Source organism: Aotus nancymaae, unplaced genomic scaffold (genome assembly GCF_030222135.1).
Source record: "Aotus nancymaae isolate 86718 unplaced genomic scaffold, 86718_ANA_hifiasm-v0.15.2.pri h1tg000031l, whole genome shotgun sequence".
Taxonomy (NCBI): domain Eukaryota; kingdom Metazoa; phylum Chordata; class Mammalia; order Primates; family Aotidae; genus Aotus; species Aotus nancymaae.
The window spans coordinates 2,679,437-2,692,291 of record NW_026988444.1 but is presented as its reverse complement, the minus strand read 5'-3'; the positions used below and the strand labels follow the sequence as shown (position 1 = coordinate 2,692,291).

At 45.1% G+C, this 12,855-nt stretch overlaps 1 protein-coding gene across 1 annotated transcript in view; it reads left to right on the top strand.

Moving 5' to 3' along the window:
* Window positions 1-1,644: 1,644 nt before the first annotated feature.
* Window positions 1,645-12,855, top strand: part of COL6A3 (collagen type VI alpha 3 chain) — a 91,561-nt gene continuing 80,350 nt past the window's right edge. The window contains exon 1 of the mRNA XM_012434148.2: window positions 1,645-1,902. The gene's annotated coding sequence lies outside the window, so the exon portion shown is untranslated. The remainder of the gene's footprint in view (window positions 1,903-12,855) is intronic.

Below are 12,855 nucleotides of genomic sequence, written 5' to 3'. Positions count from 1 at the left end.
TACGAGGTCAACTGTAATAGAAACATTTAATATCAAGGAATGCATATGCCTAGTGATTTTGCAAAAAAAGAGTGTATTTGTATTTGAAAGAAACCGTGGCGTGGAAACACCTGAAACATGCTTGCTCAGTTAACCTCAGTTTGCTGAGCTGCGTGAAGCATGGGGCTGTCATCAAAGGTTGTCTTCTTTGCAGCAGACAGTGTGTCTGGGAGAAACAGTCCTCCCGAGTGCTGACCTTGCAGACTCTAACCAAGAGGGTGGCAGCAATATCCCAGGTCTCTGTAGGGGCTTCAGTCCATGCCTGCAGTGTGCAGAGAGGATGAGGGCAGAGAGCTGGATGTCCCTGCAGGGGCGTGTTATCCTTCTACACATCATGCAGGCAGCGCAATTCTATACCCGGAGCCTCTGCTCAGCGTGTCTTCATCTAAGAACCCTGTAACTCAGGTTCCGTCCTTGTTCCCTAACCCAGTGCTCTGCAAGTGAGCCCTTTGGTGCAGAGATGGGCTGGGCCCCTTTACGGGCGAGGAAGGGAGCCCTGGAGCTGCAGAGGGGAGCAGGCATTCTCTCTGGGGGCACTGTCTCCTTTCTTCCCTAAACTGGAGGGAGATAATCCATGGAAAGGCGTTAATGATTTATTTACTCTTCCAACAACTTGGTTCAGAAGGATCTCAAAGTCAGAAAGAAAACCTTTGGGATGTCTCTTGGTATTTCACATTAATGGACTTTTCATAAGCACCACGTGGTGGGAGAGAAGTGAGAAGTTTGGGGATGGCCACGGCTGGGGTTGTCATTTGAGCTCTGCTGACCCAGCCCAGACAGTGATGATGCAGCTGACTCTCTCTGAACATTGTTTCTTTCATCTGTAAAATGGGACCACAGTTTCACCTAATTAAAAAAAAACACATCTCTCTGTCTAAAAGGGCTTAGGGTGTTGATGTTTGTGATAAAGGAGAGAATGTATACTGAAGTGTTTTGAAATGTGCAAAGTTTGTAGAAACAGAAGTTCTTACTCAAGAATTTTCCTGAAGCTTTGAACAATATAACCATTTTCATTACCCCTGTCTGTGCCTAGAAGGGGCCTATAAGCTCCACAATCAGAATCATTATATATAGAAGCTAAAAGAAATGTAGTCTCCTTTTTTTTTTCCTTTTCACTGGTGAACAGAGCTTTGGTTAACGGAAAGCCAAGGCGATTTTAATTGCTGGTTTTTCTATTTGAAAGGGGAGGTTATTAGTAGAAGTCTCAATTCAGAAACTTCAAGAAGAAATGGGAGGGTGTGGTGAGGGTAAGGGGGGACCGCATTTCCTGTTTTCCTTTCAGATGGTGTTGGAAAACATTGCAGGAAAACCATGGATACCCACGAAGAAATTCCAAAATTTATTCTTTTTGCCGCCAAGGGCCCAGCCCAAAAGGTGACGAGTAGAAGCGGTCAGTTTTTTTTTTTTTTTTAAAGAGTTGGGGTTTGTAGGAATCCAGCTAAACGAATGTAGGGTGAAGACAGCCTTTAGAGGGTGACATCAGCCTGAGCGGGGGCCAGAAGAAACAGAGTGCAGGAGTCTGGTTTCATTTACAGTTTGGGTCAGCTCTGCAGTGAGGAGGGGGAGGGGAGGGGTCCGGGAGGGAGGAGGAGGAGGAGGAGGAGCTGGAGGAAGCCCTGACTGTATCCCTGGCCCCAGTCTAGTTTGGAGCTCAGTCTTCCACCAAAGGCTGTTCTGTTCTCCTGGGCTCCAGCCTCCTGCAAAGACTGCAAGAGTCTCCGCAGCTCTGAGTCCCCACTTCTTTGGTGGAGAAAGACTGCGAAAAGAAAAGGAGACATAGTGAGTGGGAGAAATATGCATCCTATTCAAAGCTAATTGAATCGAGGAGCCCAGGAACACACGCGCCTTCAGGTTTGCTCAGGGGTGAGTGTGATTTCTCTTCTGTTTTTCCAGGTTCGGGGCTGGAAGGAAACGCTGTAAACCTGAAGTGATCGTTTCTAAGTAGCTTCAGTGGCTCTCATGTTCACGCTGTTCTTCAGTTTTCTGTACGTGTTTTAGGTCTCTGGAAGATTCCGCTGATTTTTCCTTCTCACTTTGTAGCAATTCGGTTTCCCTAACTTGGTTAAGGTCATGGTTGCCTAAGAGCGTGATCGCTTTCCCACCGCGTGTCTGTGGCTGCTGCACGCGCCCTGTGCATTCCGGGCGGCAGCGTGTTTCGGCTCATGATTTATTTAAGTTCCCGCCTTCTAAAACCCGGTTGGGATCCGCTTTGTTTGCAGAAGCGTCTTTGCCGAGGACTATAAGCGCTCCCTGCCGAGCGGCTCCACTGAGAGATGTTCTCTGAGCTCCCTGGGTGGTGACACTGGGTCAGGGTGCAACCCGCCTGGGTCTTGTGCACAGGGCCACCCATGGAAGGTGCCGGTGGAGCACATTTGTGAGACTGGAGTGACTCTGGTGCCCAGGCTCAGGGCCAAGTCAAGGGTCACTCAGTCATTGCCATCAAGCTTTCATCTTTTCAGGAACCTGAAGTCTCTGTTGGAGACTTTGTCCCTTGGGGTTGCTTAAAGGAGCTGCAGGGGTCAGAGGGGAAGAAGGAATCTGCCGCTTGGGCAGCATGCTGCGAGTACAAGGCAGGGCCCCTGGGGCTGAAGGGCCAGCCCACGCTGCGCAGAGGTGAGGCCGCTGCCAAGCTGGGAGGCCCCGAGGGCTGTTCCCTGGCCCGGAGGACGCAGGGTGGGGCTTGGGTCCTCTCTTGCTGAGGATGGAAGACGTTCACCGACAGTGGCCAGCCTGTTTGAGGAACCTGTTTCAAGGGGCCTACTATGTTAGAAGATGAACCGGGATTGAAGCATGGGTGGGGCCATGGGGAGGGACCACATGGGTGGGGCCATGGGGAGGGACGAGGGAGTGGTTGAAGAAAAATCGGCCTCCACAGGGAGCACCAGGAGCCAGTTTTGAGGCTGGTGCAGACCCTAGGAGCAAACCCCCTCTGTGAGCACAAGGGTGCTTGCTGCTGCACTGGATGGGGAGGCAGGGCTGTGATCTCTCCCCACACACAGCTCACCCCGATGAGGGCCACAGTGTGCTCAGAGCTCATGGGGATGGCGGATGCTCCACCCGGGATCCCCCAACGCCCCAGGGACTGATTCTTAACACTGTAAATAACTGAACCGAAATGACTTTAAAATTAAAGCTATATTGCTCCTAAGCAAAACTATATTGAAAACTGAGTGTGTGGCCGTTGATGACATTACTGAGACTTCTGAGGTTTCTGTTGGGCTAAAGATAATGGGATTCTTGGATGGAAGCCACTGATGGAGTTGTTCCCTGGTTTTCAAAATGCAAACTAGAGGCTCTGAGATGCGGGATTCCTTGCCTAGGCCGTGGAGCCAGTGTCTGAGACGGCTGTGAAATCCTTCCCCATTGCAGGAGAGCGGACAAGCTGGTGATGGAGGATCCCAAATAACTCACATCTAGATGGGAAAACAGCTTTGGGCTCACTAAGATTCTACCAATGAACAGAGAAAGAAGTGAGGTGGACTGCGGGGAGGGGGCACCAGCTCTGTGACCAGAACACCGGGGCTGGCAACCCTGGCTCAGGCCACCTCCTGGGGGTGGAGGGCCCCGAGGGAGGAGGCTTGAATGCTCCCCATTCTGAAGTGAGCTGATAGCTGAGGATGGAAGCCTGGGGTGGGGAGGCGGGGCTTTTACAGAGATCAGGATCTAAGACTGGCTGTCTGTCTGGACTTCTTTGTTTAGGCAAGGGTTTCTTCTTACCCAGAAGTTTACTTCTCTCCATTCCTCACTCATGGCTGAGGGAAACCATGAAGCAGACACTGAGTGGAAAGGAGGCTTGGGAAGGAATCCATGTTGGGGTGAAGCGAGGCTGTCCTGGCTTTTCCTAACCAGGTCTTGGAGGGTGTGGCCACAGCACCTTTCTGGGAGGTGGCTGGGGAAGCCTCTAGAACGTCAGCCCTCGGCCCCGCTTTTCCCCTGCGTGGGAAGACTCGTGCTGCACCCCACCGTGGTTGTCGCCCACAGGTGAGGGGATGTGTGGCAGATGTCCAAACCCGGGTTCTGAATGATATTTTTGATATGAGGCATGCATCCTTCTGAAACATTGTCTTCACTTTGCACTTCATTTTAATTCTCAAGCATTCAGGACTCAGCGCATTGCACTGACGTTATCATAAGTGCCTCTTGTGATTTCCTATCCTAGAACTTGATATGCCCCCGATGAGAAAGTAGGAAGAAGCACCTCTCCTCAGTCAATTGTTGATTTGTGGTTCCAGTGAGGCTGCTCATCCTGACCTCAGTTTCAGGAACGGAACCCCTAGATGTGGGTGCCTAAAGCTGGCTTGAAACAAGACCGCCCTCTTCTTTGGAAGCTTTGGAAGCTGGTAGTGAGTTTCTGCCAGCGAGGCTTCATTTGGTTCCTTGCTCAGCGTGTTTAGACAACTGGGTCGAGTGTGTCTTCACCAGCGGCCCGTGTGAAATTCCATGTTTAGGATTTAAAATTCACCACTGGCAAGTCGCGAATACTATTGCCTGAGACTTCCCGGCAGGCACAGTAACAACTTTAGCAAAAATTTTATTTGAAAGTTCAGTTTTGTCACTGCTCCTTTTGGAAGAAGCTGAAAATCTGTTATCTCTTGGGGGAAGAATCGCAGGCGGTTTCCATCTGAAGGGGACGTTGTGTACCAGGCAGCTTTTCCACCCTGACCTACGGGAGCAAACTTTTCACGGTGTCCTGGCTGCAGCAAGCAGGCAGTAAAAAGCACACCGCTGCTGCATAAATAGCTGACGATTTGAGGAGGGACCTGACATTTAAAGAACATCCTATGAGCTCTAGCTGAGGAAATGAAAGCCACAAACCATCCAAATTTTAAAGCAGGGGAGCTTTAAGTTTCCTGCTAATTCAGACAGCCATAAACTAGACAAGGATGGTTCTCTTCATTCTCCCATTTCTAGATACAGCTCTGTTTCCACCGTAAAACTTCAGTGGAATTCAGTGGAAAAATTCAGTGCAGAGGAAGGACAGTCCTACTCGTTCAATAAAAGATGTTGCTTGCCCCGTCTAATGTGTGGTCATGAATGTCTTACTCTCAGGGAGTATCCCACAGGTCCTGATTTTGCAAAGGAGATATTCCCTTCAGGAATTCACTTTGTTAGTTTTGAAAATACAATTTTTAATACATTCTGGTCTTATAGTCCATTTTGGAAAGGAGATGAAATTTTGAGGGCTAAGTGCTGTGGCTCATCCCTATATTCCCGGCACTGCGGGAGGCCCAGGAGGACGGATTGCTTGAATCCAGGAGTTTGAGACAAGCCTGGGCAACATAGTGAGATCTTGTCTCTACAAAAAAAATTTAAAAAATTAGCCAGGCATGGTGGCATGCGCCTGTGATCTCAGTTACGAGGCTGAGACGGGAGGATTGAGGCTGGGAGCCTGGGAGGTTGAGGCTGTGGTGAGCCATGACTGCCACTACACGTTGGCCTGGGTGACAGAGCAAGATCCTGTCTCAAACAAAAAAAAAAAAAAAAAAAAAGGAAATTTTGAGTTAGCATGTTCATCTTGGTCTAGCTGTTTTTGAAAAGGCAGTTTGGTTTTCTTTCCTCTAGAGGGAGGTATATCTCTGTGAGCTCCAGAAACATCTCTGAAGTGGTGCCTGGAGTCTCCAAGGTTTCAGGGTGGGGTTTCAGGGTTTGCAGTGACTCAGTAATGTACATCTCAGCAGAACTTTCGGGTAACTTTAGGATTGGCATTTTGGTACATTATTATTGTTATATTTATTGTGTCTATCCATCATAACTGAAGGGGACATACATTAGAGTTTTGTTTGTCTTCTCTGCTTAGGTGTGAGTGTATTGAAATAAAATTGTGCCTTCAAAGGGGGCATTCTTTGTTCTCAAACATAATTGCGTTACAAGGGTATTCAGCAAATAAGATACTTTATAGGAAGCATTTTACCTGTATCTAATTATAGAAGTTTAAATGAGCAGTCGGGTGTTGGGAACCATAGTAAGTTTGCATATTCATGCCATTGTGTATCCTTGTAGAGTTATTGAATTTCAGAACTTGAAGGGAAACTTCCAGCCATGTTCATGACATGTCCTTTGATATTTTCCCCTAAAGGACAATAGGTTTTAACATACTTCTAAAAATTCACACAAGCTATAATTATGAATATCTCATCTTAAGTATTTATTAATACAAATATATATTACTGACTCTCAGGTTTATGTTTGTTAGCTTGATAACCAGTGTTAAGAGTCTGAGGAGAGAATCCTAGCTAAGAGCAAAGCAAACAAACTAACAACAAAAAAAAACAACCTAACCCTTTGGTTTGGTCTTTGTGTTCTCATGTTTACTTACGTTTAACAAGCCTATTGTGCACCATGGCCTTGAGTGTTGAGGTGCAGGGAGGGGATAAAAATGGCTAAGACGTAGCCCCGTTTCTTCTGGTGGGCAAGCATATATCTGTTTGGCTATTTGAAATATCAAAAACTATTACCTTGGCGGATGGTTTCTCCACTCCCTTTATACTTCAGATGAAGAAAGAGAGCTCAGAGCGGCGTGCCAGTGGCAGTGCAACACAATGGGTAGCAGAAGTGTCTGATGTTTCCAATATGCAGACATCTTGCACTCTGGACATTACAAGGGGGACAAGCCTTTAAGAGTGTGTTTCAGGGTGTCACGTGGAGAAAGGCACTCTTCCTACTCCCAGTCTTCTTTGGAGTAGCCTCTTTTAACTTGATTCAGCAGAGGGGTAACTGTTGTTTTAAAAAATTTGGAAAGAAAAAGGAGAGAAGAAAAAAACAAATACGAAAAGTTCTGCCAAACCCTCTCCCAAAGGCAAATTGTTAGTCTCGTAGGGGTCTGGCTGCATTTAGCATAGTACAATCCTACTGCTCTCCTGAAGCTTCAAACTCATGAAGTACAGAGAAACATTTGAGAATTGGGAGCAGCCAGGGAAAAGAACAATGGAAATGTTTCTGTAAACTCCCCCATGTGTGCTATACATTAGATTTTCAGGAACCCAGAGCATCAGGAATTGGCCACTGGAAGGAAGAGCTCATGGCTCGGTTTAGTTTCAAAATTAAAAATTGAACAGCAGCTGGAGATGACTCAGATCTCAAGGGAAACCATTCCAGGAAACTGGTTTTTCACTTCTGGAATCTTCATTAGTTGATTCAGCAGCCCAGGGCTGGTACCCAGAGTTAGCGCCAACTCAGCTAAACCCACAGCTGGCCCAGCGATGCACCAGGGGGCTCTGTTTCTAATTGGGGTCGCAGAAAATCCATCACTCATCCGAGCCCAGGGCAATAGATAGAAGACAGCAGTTACAGGACTATGGCCTGTTCAAGCAACAGGCAAGGAGCCTTCTTTCAGGGGGTTCTTTCAAAAGGGAGACTGGAAGAGATTGGTTGACCATTGCTGACAGAGGCAGTAAGGAAGTAGAATTTCCCAGGTTATTGCAATAAATCCAGCATTGATGATATTTTATTAGATGTCCCAACTTGATTTTTCTCTATTTTCAAGAATAATTTTTTCTTCTCTACTTGATTATGAGTTAGACTAGAAAACAAACAAAAAATATTTTTTTCTCTCACAATGGGAGCACCTTTCAGCCACTTTAATCATTTACAGTGGAAACCCACAGTTTTGGAAAGGTCAGTAGCACCCGAGTTCATTGCCAAGAAAGAAAGAGACAGGAGTAAGTGCCAAGCTCCAATTTGGACCCAGCAGCGCCATGTGGCAAGGGGTTGGAACGGAGTGGGCATTTGTGCAATTTCTTTTGAAGCGTTTTCTAATGCACCTTCTTCTTTAACGTTGAAATGGAACTAGTCTCTGCCTGATGTTTATAATTAGCAGTATAAATGCAGACAAAATCTTGTCTGGCTGCCATATAATTCAGAATGTGGAATGTGGTTTACATGTGGATGGTGGGGTCTAGCTTTCAGATCACACCAGATATGGGTTCATGGTTATTATCTTGAATGCTAGGAGTATGTTTTAAAGTAATCTTTCAAATATCTGGACAATTAATCTGAAGTTTCTTAAAGTTGCCTTTGTAATGGGAAGGAGACTCTGAGGAGCTTGGCCTGAGCCTGGCTGGTGGGCGGCGTGTTCTTACAGGTGCTCTCATTCACAGAGTGGGGGCATCGCTAGGGGATGTCCAGGCCCTCTCTTTCTGCATTGCTTTGTTATAACCCATGAGTTGCAGAACAGGTGTTGTTTTGTTAGATTTTACAAAGAAGAGCTGAAGATCTCGAGTCAGTTACTCCATATCTAACAAAGACCCCAGTAGGTGACAAATGAGGTCTAGTTACCCTGCCTGACAAGGAGAGTTTTAAAATGTTACTATCACAGGTTACCCATTCAGTTTGAGTCAAATGGGTTATTGTTCTAGAATATTTTCATAGAATAGAAATTCGAAGGCCAAGTGTGGTGGCTCAGGCCTGTAATCCCAGCACTTTGGGAGGCCATGGCAGGAGGGTCCCTTGAGTCCAGGAGTTTGAGATCAGCCTGGGAAATATAGTGAGACCTTGTCTGTACCAAAATTAAAAAAAAAAAAAAAAAAAAAAAAATTAGCTGGGCGTGGTGGCCCACACTGGTAGTCCTAGCTACTTGGGAGGCTGAAGTGGGGTCATTGCTTGATCTCAGGAAGTTGAGGCTGCAGTGAGCCCTGATTGTGCCACTGCACTCCAACCTGGATGACAGAGCTAGACCCTGTTTCAATAAAAAGAAAGAAAAAAAGGAAGAAAAAAATTTATGAAATCCAGGTTGTAAAATAAATGTAAGAAAACCAAAATTTGATGTATTTGTTTGGAGGGTTTCTTGGAGCTGTTCCAAAACATTTGCTTTTGAGGATTCTCCTTTGGGTCTTCCAAACAGCAAGAGCATATTAAATTCCACTCTCCTCCTACTCTAACTGCAGGACTTAATAAATCCTTTCTCAGCTTCCTCCCTGAGGACAAGAATGGGGTCTTCTTTCCCAAGATTCAGGCAAAAAGAGAAAGAGTGAGAAAAAGAGAAAGAAATGGGGAGCTCGCATTCTAACAGTCTAGGAATGGGTATGGCAAAGGCAGGGGTGGAGGAGTGCTTCAAATTTACTGAAATTTGACTTTTTATTACACGGTCAGTGTGCACGGCTCTCCCACTATGGTCTTTGGCTATTTCCACTGCTCGAATTTTAAACAGGATGATTAGGAACTAACAGGAGTCCCAGAACTTGACAGGAGAGACCGGCTGATTTTTAAAAAGCAGTGCTTGGAGAAAACCAAATAAATGACTTCAAAATGGGAGCTCTGGATTTATTTGAGTCTTTGTTTTAAAATTATTTCCTTGTGTGCATGTGTGTGTCTCTTTCTTAAAAAAGATTTCCAGACATGGAAAATAAAAAAAAAAAAACTTTTAAGTAGGCTGAATGAAAATGAATTTACAGAATTGCAAAATAGTTTGGGAAATCATATTCATTGGAATATGATTGAATATGATTTTATGTCGAAGGGCCATGTAGGGCAACCTTTATAATAAGAGGTATCCTTTTAAATTTCACAGGGATAGAAACTAAATGGAAAAAGGCACCTCAAATCCTTTTTAGAATGAGGCAGAATAAACAAAAAGATGAGTAATCCTAAATAGAAAGATGAGAATGAAAATGTGATGAACTTCTCTTATTGAATCTGTTGCCTTTAGGACATAGAATCTAGGATGAAGGAACAGACCCCTTCCAGCCCAAGGGTCTCAAGCAGCCAATTCTGACTCTTTTTTTTTCATGTTTGAAAGAATAATAGCAGAGAGCCGAATTCTATTGACATAGAATCTGTGGTTTGTCACCATGAGGGAAGTCTATTTTTTCCCCAAAAGACATGGGGAATTTCCTTGAGATCTGGGCCAAATCCAGCACAGCCTCTAGGGTTTCCCGGGGTTCTTCCCTCGAGCTTTGGAAATGCTAACTTGGGTTAGGATTCTGGTTCCACCTTGTTTTATCTATGTGACTTTGGAAAATCACTTTGCCTTTCTGGGGTTTCAATTTTTCAGCTATAAAATGGAGGGAAATCAGCCATTGGGCAGTTGGGAGGAGGGCATGGAATCCCACCCACAGACAGAAGCCCAGGACATGTCACTAGCACTCTCCTCTCTCCTTCCTCTGGGAGGGTGGTGGTCGGGGAGTGAGGGGGGATGGCTGCCTCATTCCCCCTCATTAAAGTGGTCGGGCAGTCATTTGGGGAGAAGGTGTTTGACATCTTTTAATAATCTAAATGAAAAAATTCTCCAAAATTTGCTGCCAGGGAATTTCGTTTTTTAAAAATGGAGACTCCAGGGCATAAAAAACAATAGAAAAGAGTTAATTGTAAACGAAAATATCAGCAGATATTCACCAGCTGGGCCAGGAGCCCATGAGCCACAAGACCTGCTTCCCGCCTGATGGCGGGACAGTGTGTGGGGCCAAAGGCGTTTTTCCCACCTGGGAATTCAGCTCAGTGGAACCATATGGGTTCTGAGTCATCAGTGGAGCCTGGGTAACATATTGTCCTACAGGCATCATCTTCTGTCCTTTTCAGAGCTGGAAGAGCTCCTTTCCTTCTCTTCCCTCCCCTCCTCTTCCCTCAATATCTGGATATATTCTGGAAAAAAGAATTCCTGTGTGCAGTGTATTTATCCCATTCCTGTGTGTTCCAGTGGGAAGTGTCTCCTTGAGGGGGCTATTCTTCTAAAGATTCACATCTTGAAAATAAAAATCTTTGCATATGATTTTCAGCCATTAAAAGTTTATTTTATTCACAGAATGGTTGAAGTAAGTGAGTGATGTCTTAGAAAGACTTCCCAGGTTTTATTTTGTAACTATGTAGATTGTACTGAGCACTCTGGAAGACGAGAAAGGTAATTTTGGAATTGCCCCAGAGTGAGCCCACTCAATGCTTTATATGTGACAGAATCAGTGGATTCAAAGGTGTTCAACTGTGTGAGGTGTAGGAATGGTTAAGAAAACCATTAGCAAAACCTGCTCAAGGCATAATTCACTTATGCTCTTTGTCAGTGCTCCCTGCAGAAGTGTCTACAGCCATCCCAGACTCAACAGTGAGGGAACAGGTCTCATCTTATCGCCTGCCCTATTTTTTTTTTTTAATCTGGATTTCAAAGGCAAAATGCTTTACAGAGAGACTCTATAATATTCTTGTGTTCTCATTCACAAACAAAAATATCACTTAAAATCATGCCTCTTGAACATGGATTAAACATTTAAAATAATTGAACTGGATCTTCCAGAAGATTTGCATTAAAATTTTTGATTGAAGCAGTGATGCTTAAACTTTGGGGCGTGAGGAGTGGCACAATTGCCTTTTAGGATCACGTACAAACATAGACTTTTATCCCCAGGAAAACCCCCATCCACAGATGCAGTTTTGCAGTCAATTGTGGGAGGGTGATAGACCCCTTGAATCTGTTGATCCCATATTAAAACATTGATTTAGACCAGTTACAATATTACCGGTTGTTTTGGAAAGAACAGGCCATATTCCTGGAAAGAATTTAGCAGGAAGCTTATCTTTGCTCAAAAATTTGATGCTCAACTTTGATAGAAAGAATCAAGAATAGCACATATAAAATGCACTTTTATATTATTCTAAAGTATATATCGTTATTTAGTTGAGGTCATACAAAAAATTAGATATTGCACTTGCTTATTTTTTTATTTTTATTTTTTTAAAGAAACACTCAGGCATGTGTCTCACAGACTGTAGGGAAGAAAGGTAGAGCTTGGTGGAAAGGTCTGGAAGGTTCCCAGGGTTGCATGAGCTTGAGGGATTCCTAGAGAGTGAAGGGGCAAAGCTGGGGCTATGGCATGGGGCGGTGGGTAGGGTCATCCTAAGTGGAGGGAGGAGACCAGGCAGTCCAGCCTGTCAGGGGTGCCCTGAGCCCTGCTGTGCTGGGACAGGGCTAAAACTTGGGAGCATCGTCAAACCATAGCACAAGCACTGGAGACTGCTCTTCTACGTTGTATTAATATATATCCATGTCCAACAGGCAGTGACCATTGCAAGGCAAAACAGTTGGACTGAGCTTTTGCAACGCTGCCATTATCACCACTCATTGCTGTCACTTTGTTGCAGAAAGAAATGTGTTCTGTTGATGACTGGCCTCCTGAATATCATTAGAACAGTATTCCTTTCTCACTGTTGATACATTTCCAAGATACTGCTGTATTGACAGGTGGTTCTATTTTAGCTGCTGAGATCATGCCTTCAAGTTCTCAGAATCTGAATCACAGGGTAGATTTGTTTCATCACAGGTGGTACTTTTTGTTGACTTTCTTTGGAAATCCAAAGCCACATGGGTCCTGGAGTTCATTCCCTTGTTTATGGCTTCATCTTTCTCCACCTCACCAATTTTTGGCAGGTCAGGCCTAGGGCCCACACTGTGTACTGTCTTCCTCATAGCTGGGCCACAAGATTTGAACTCCAGCTTCTCCCTCTGGGCCTGACTGGCCTGACCTCAGGCAGGAGGAATTTCATGACAAATCCGTGGGACTGAGCTTCAGGTTTCCTTTGAACCCATTTAGCTTCTGTCCTTGACTGGCAGCCTCAATAACTCTCTGTGGCTCTCTGTACTTTTGCTAAGTGGTCCATCTGGATACTAATCCACTGCTCCATTCATGGCAAAGTCATATCACTCATCAGCCAGACAGACTCTCCTCTGCTATCAATCTTCAGATGGCAAGACTGAGAACATTAGATCATCCTCATCCCTGGTTTCTTTATCTATGTGGGAAAAATGGAATTCCTGTGCTACACAACAGACAACCGTAAATTGACTTGCAGAGCCCATGGGGGCACCTGGGGAAAGAGGAAGATTAAGGCAGAGAT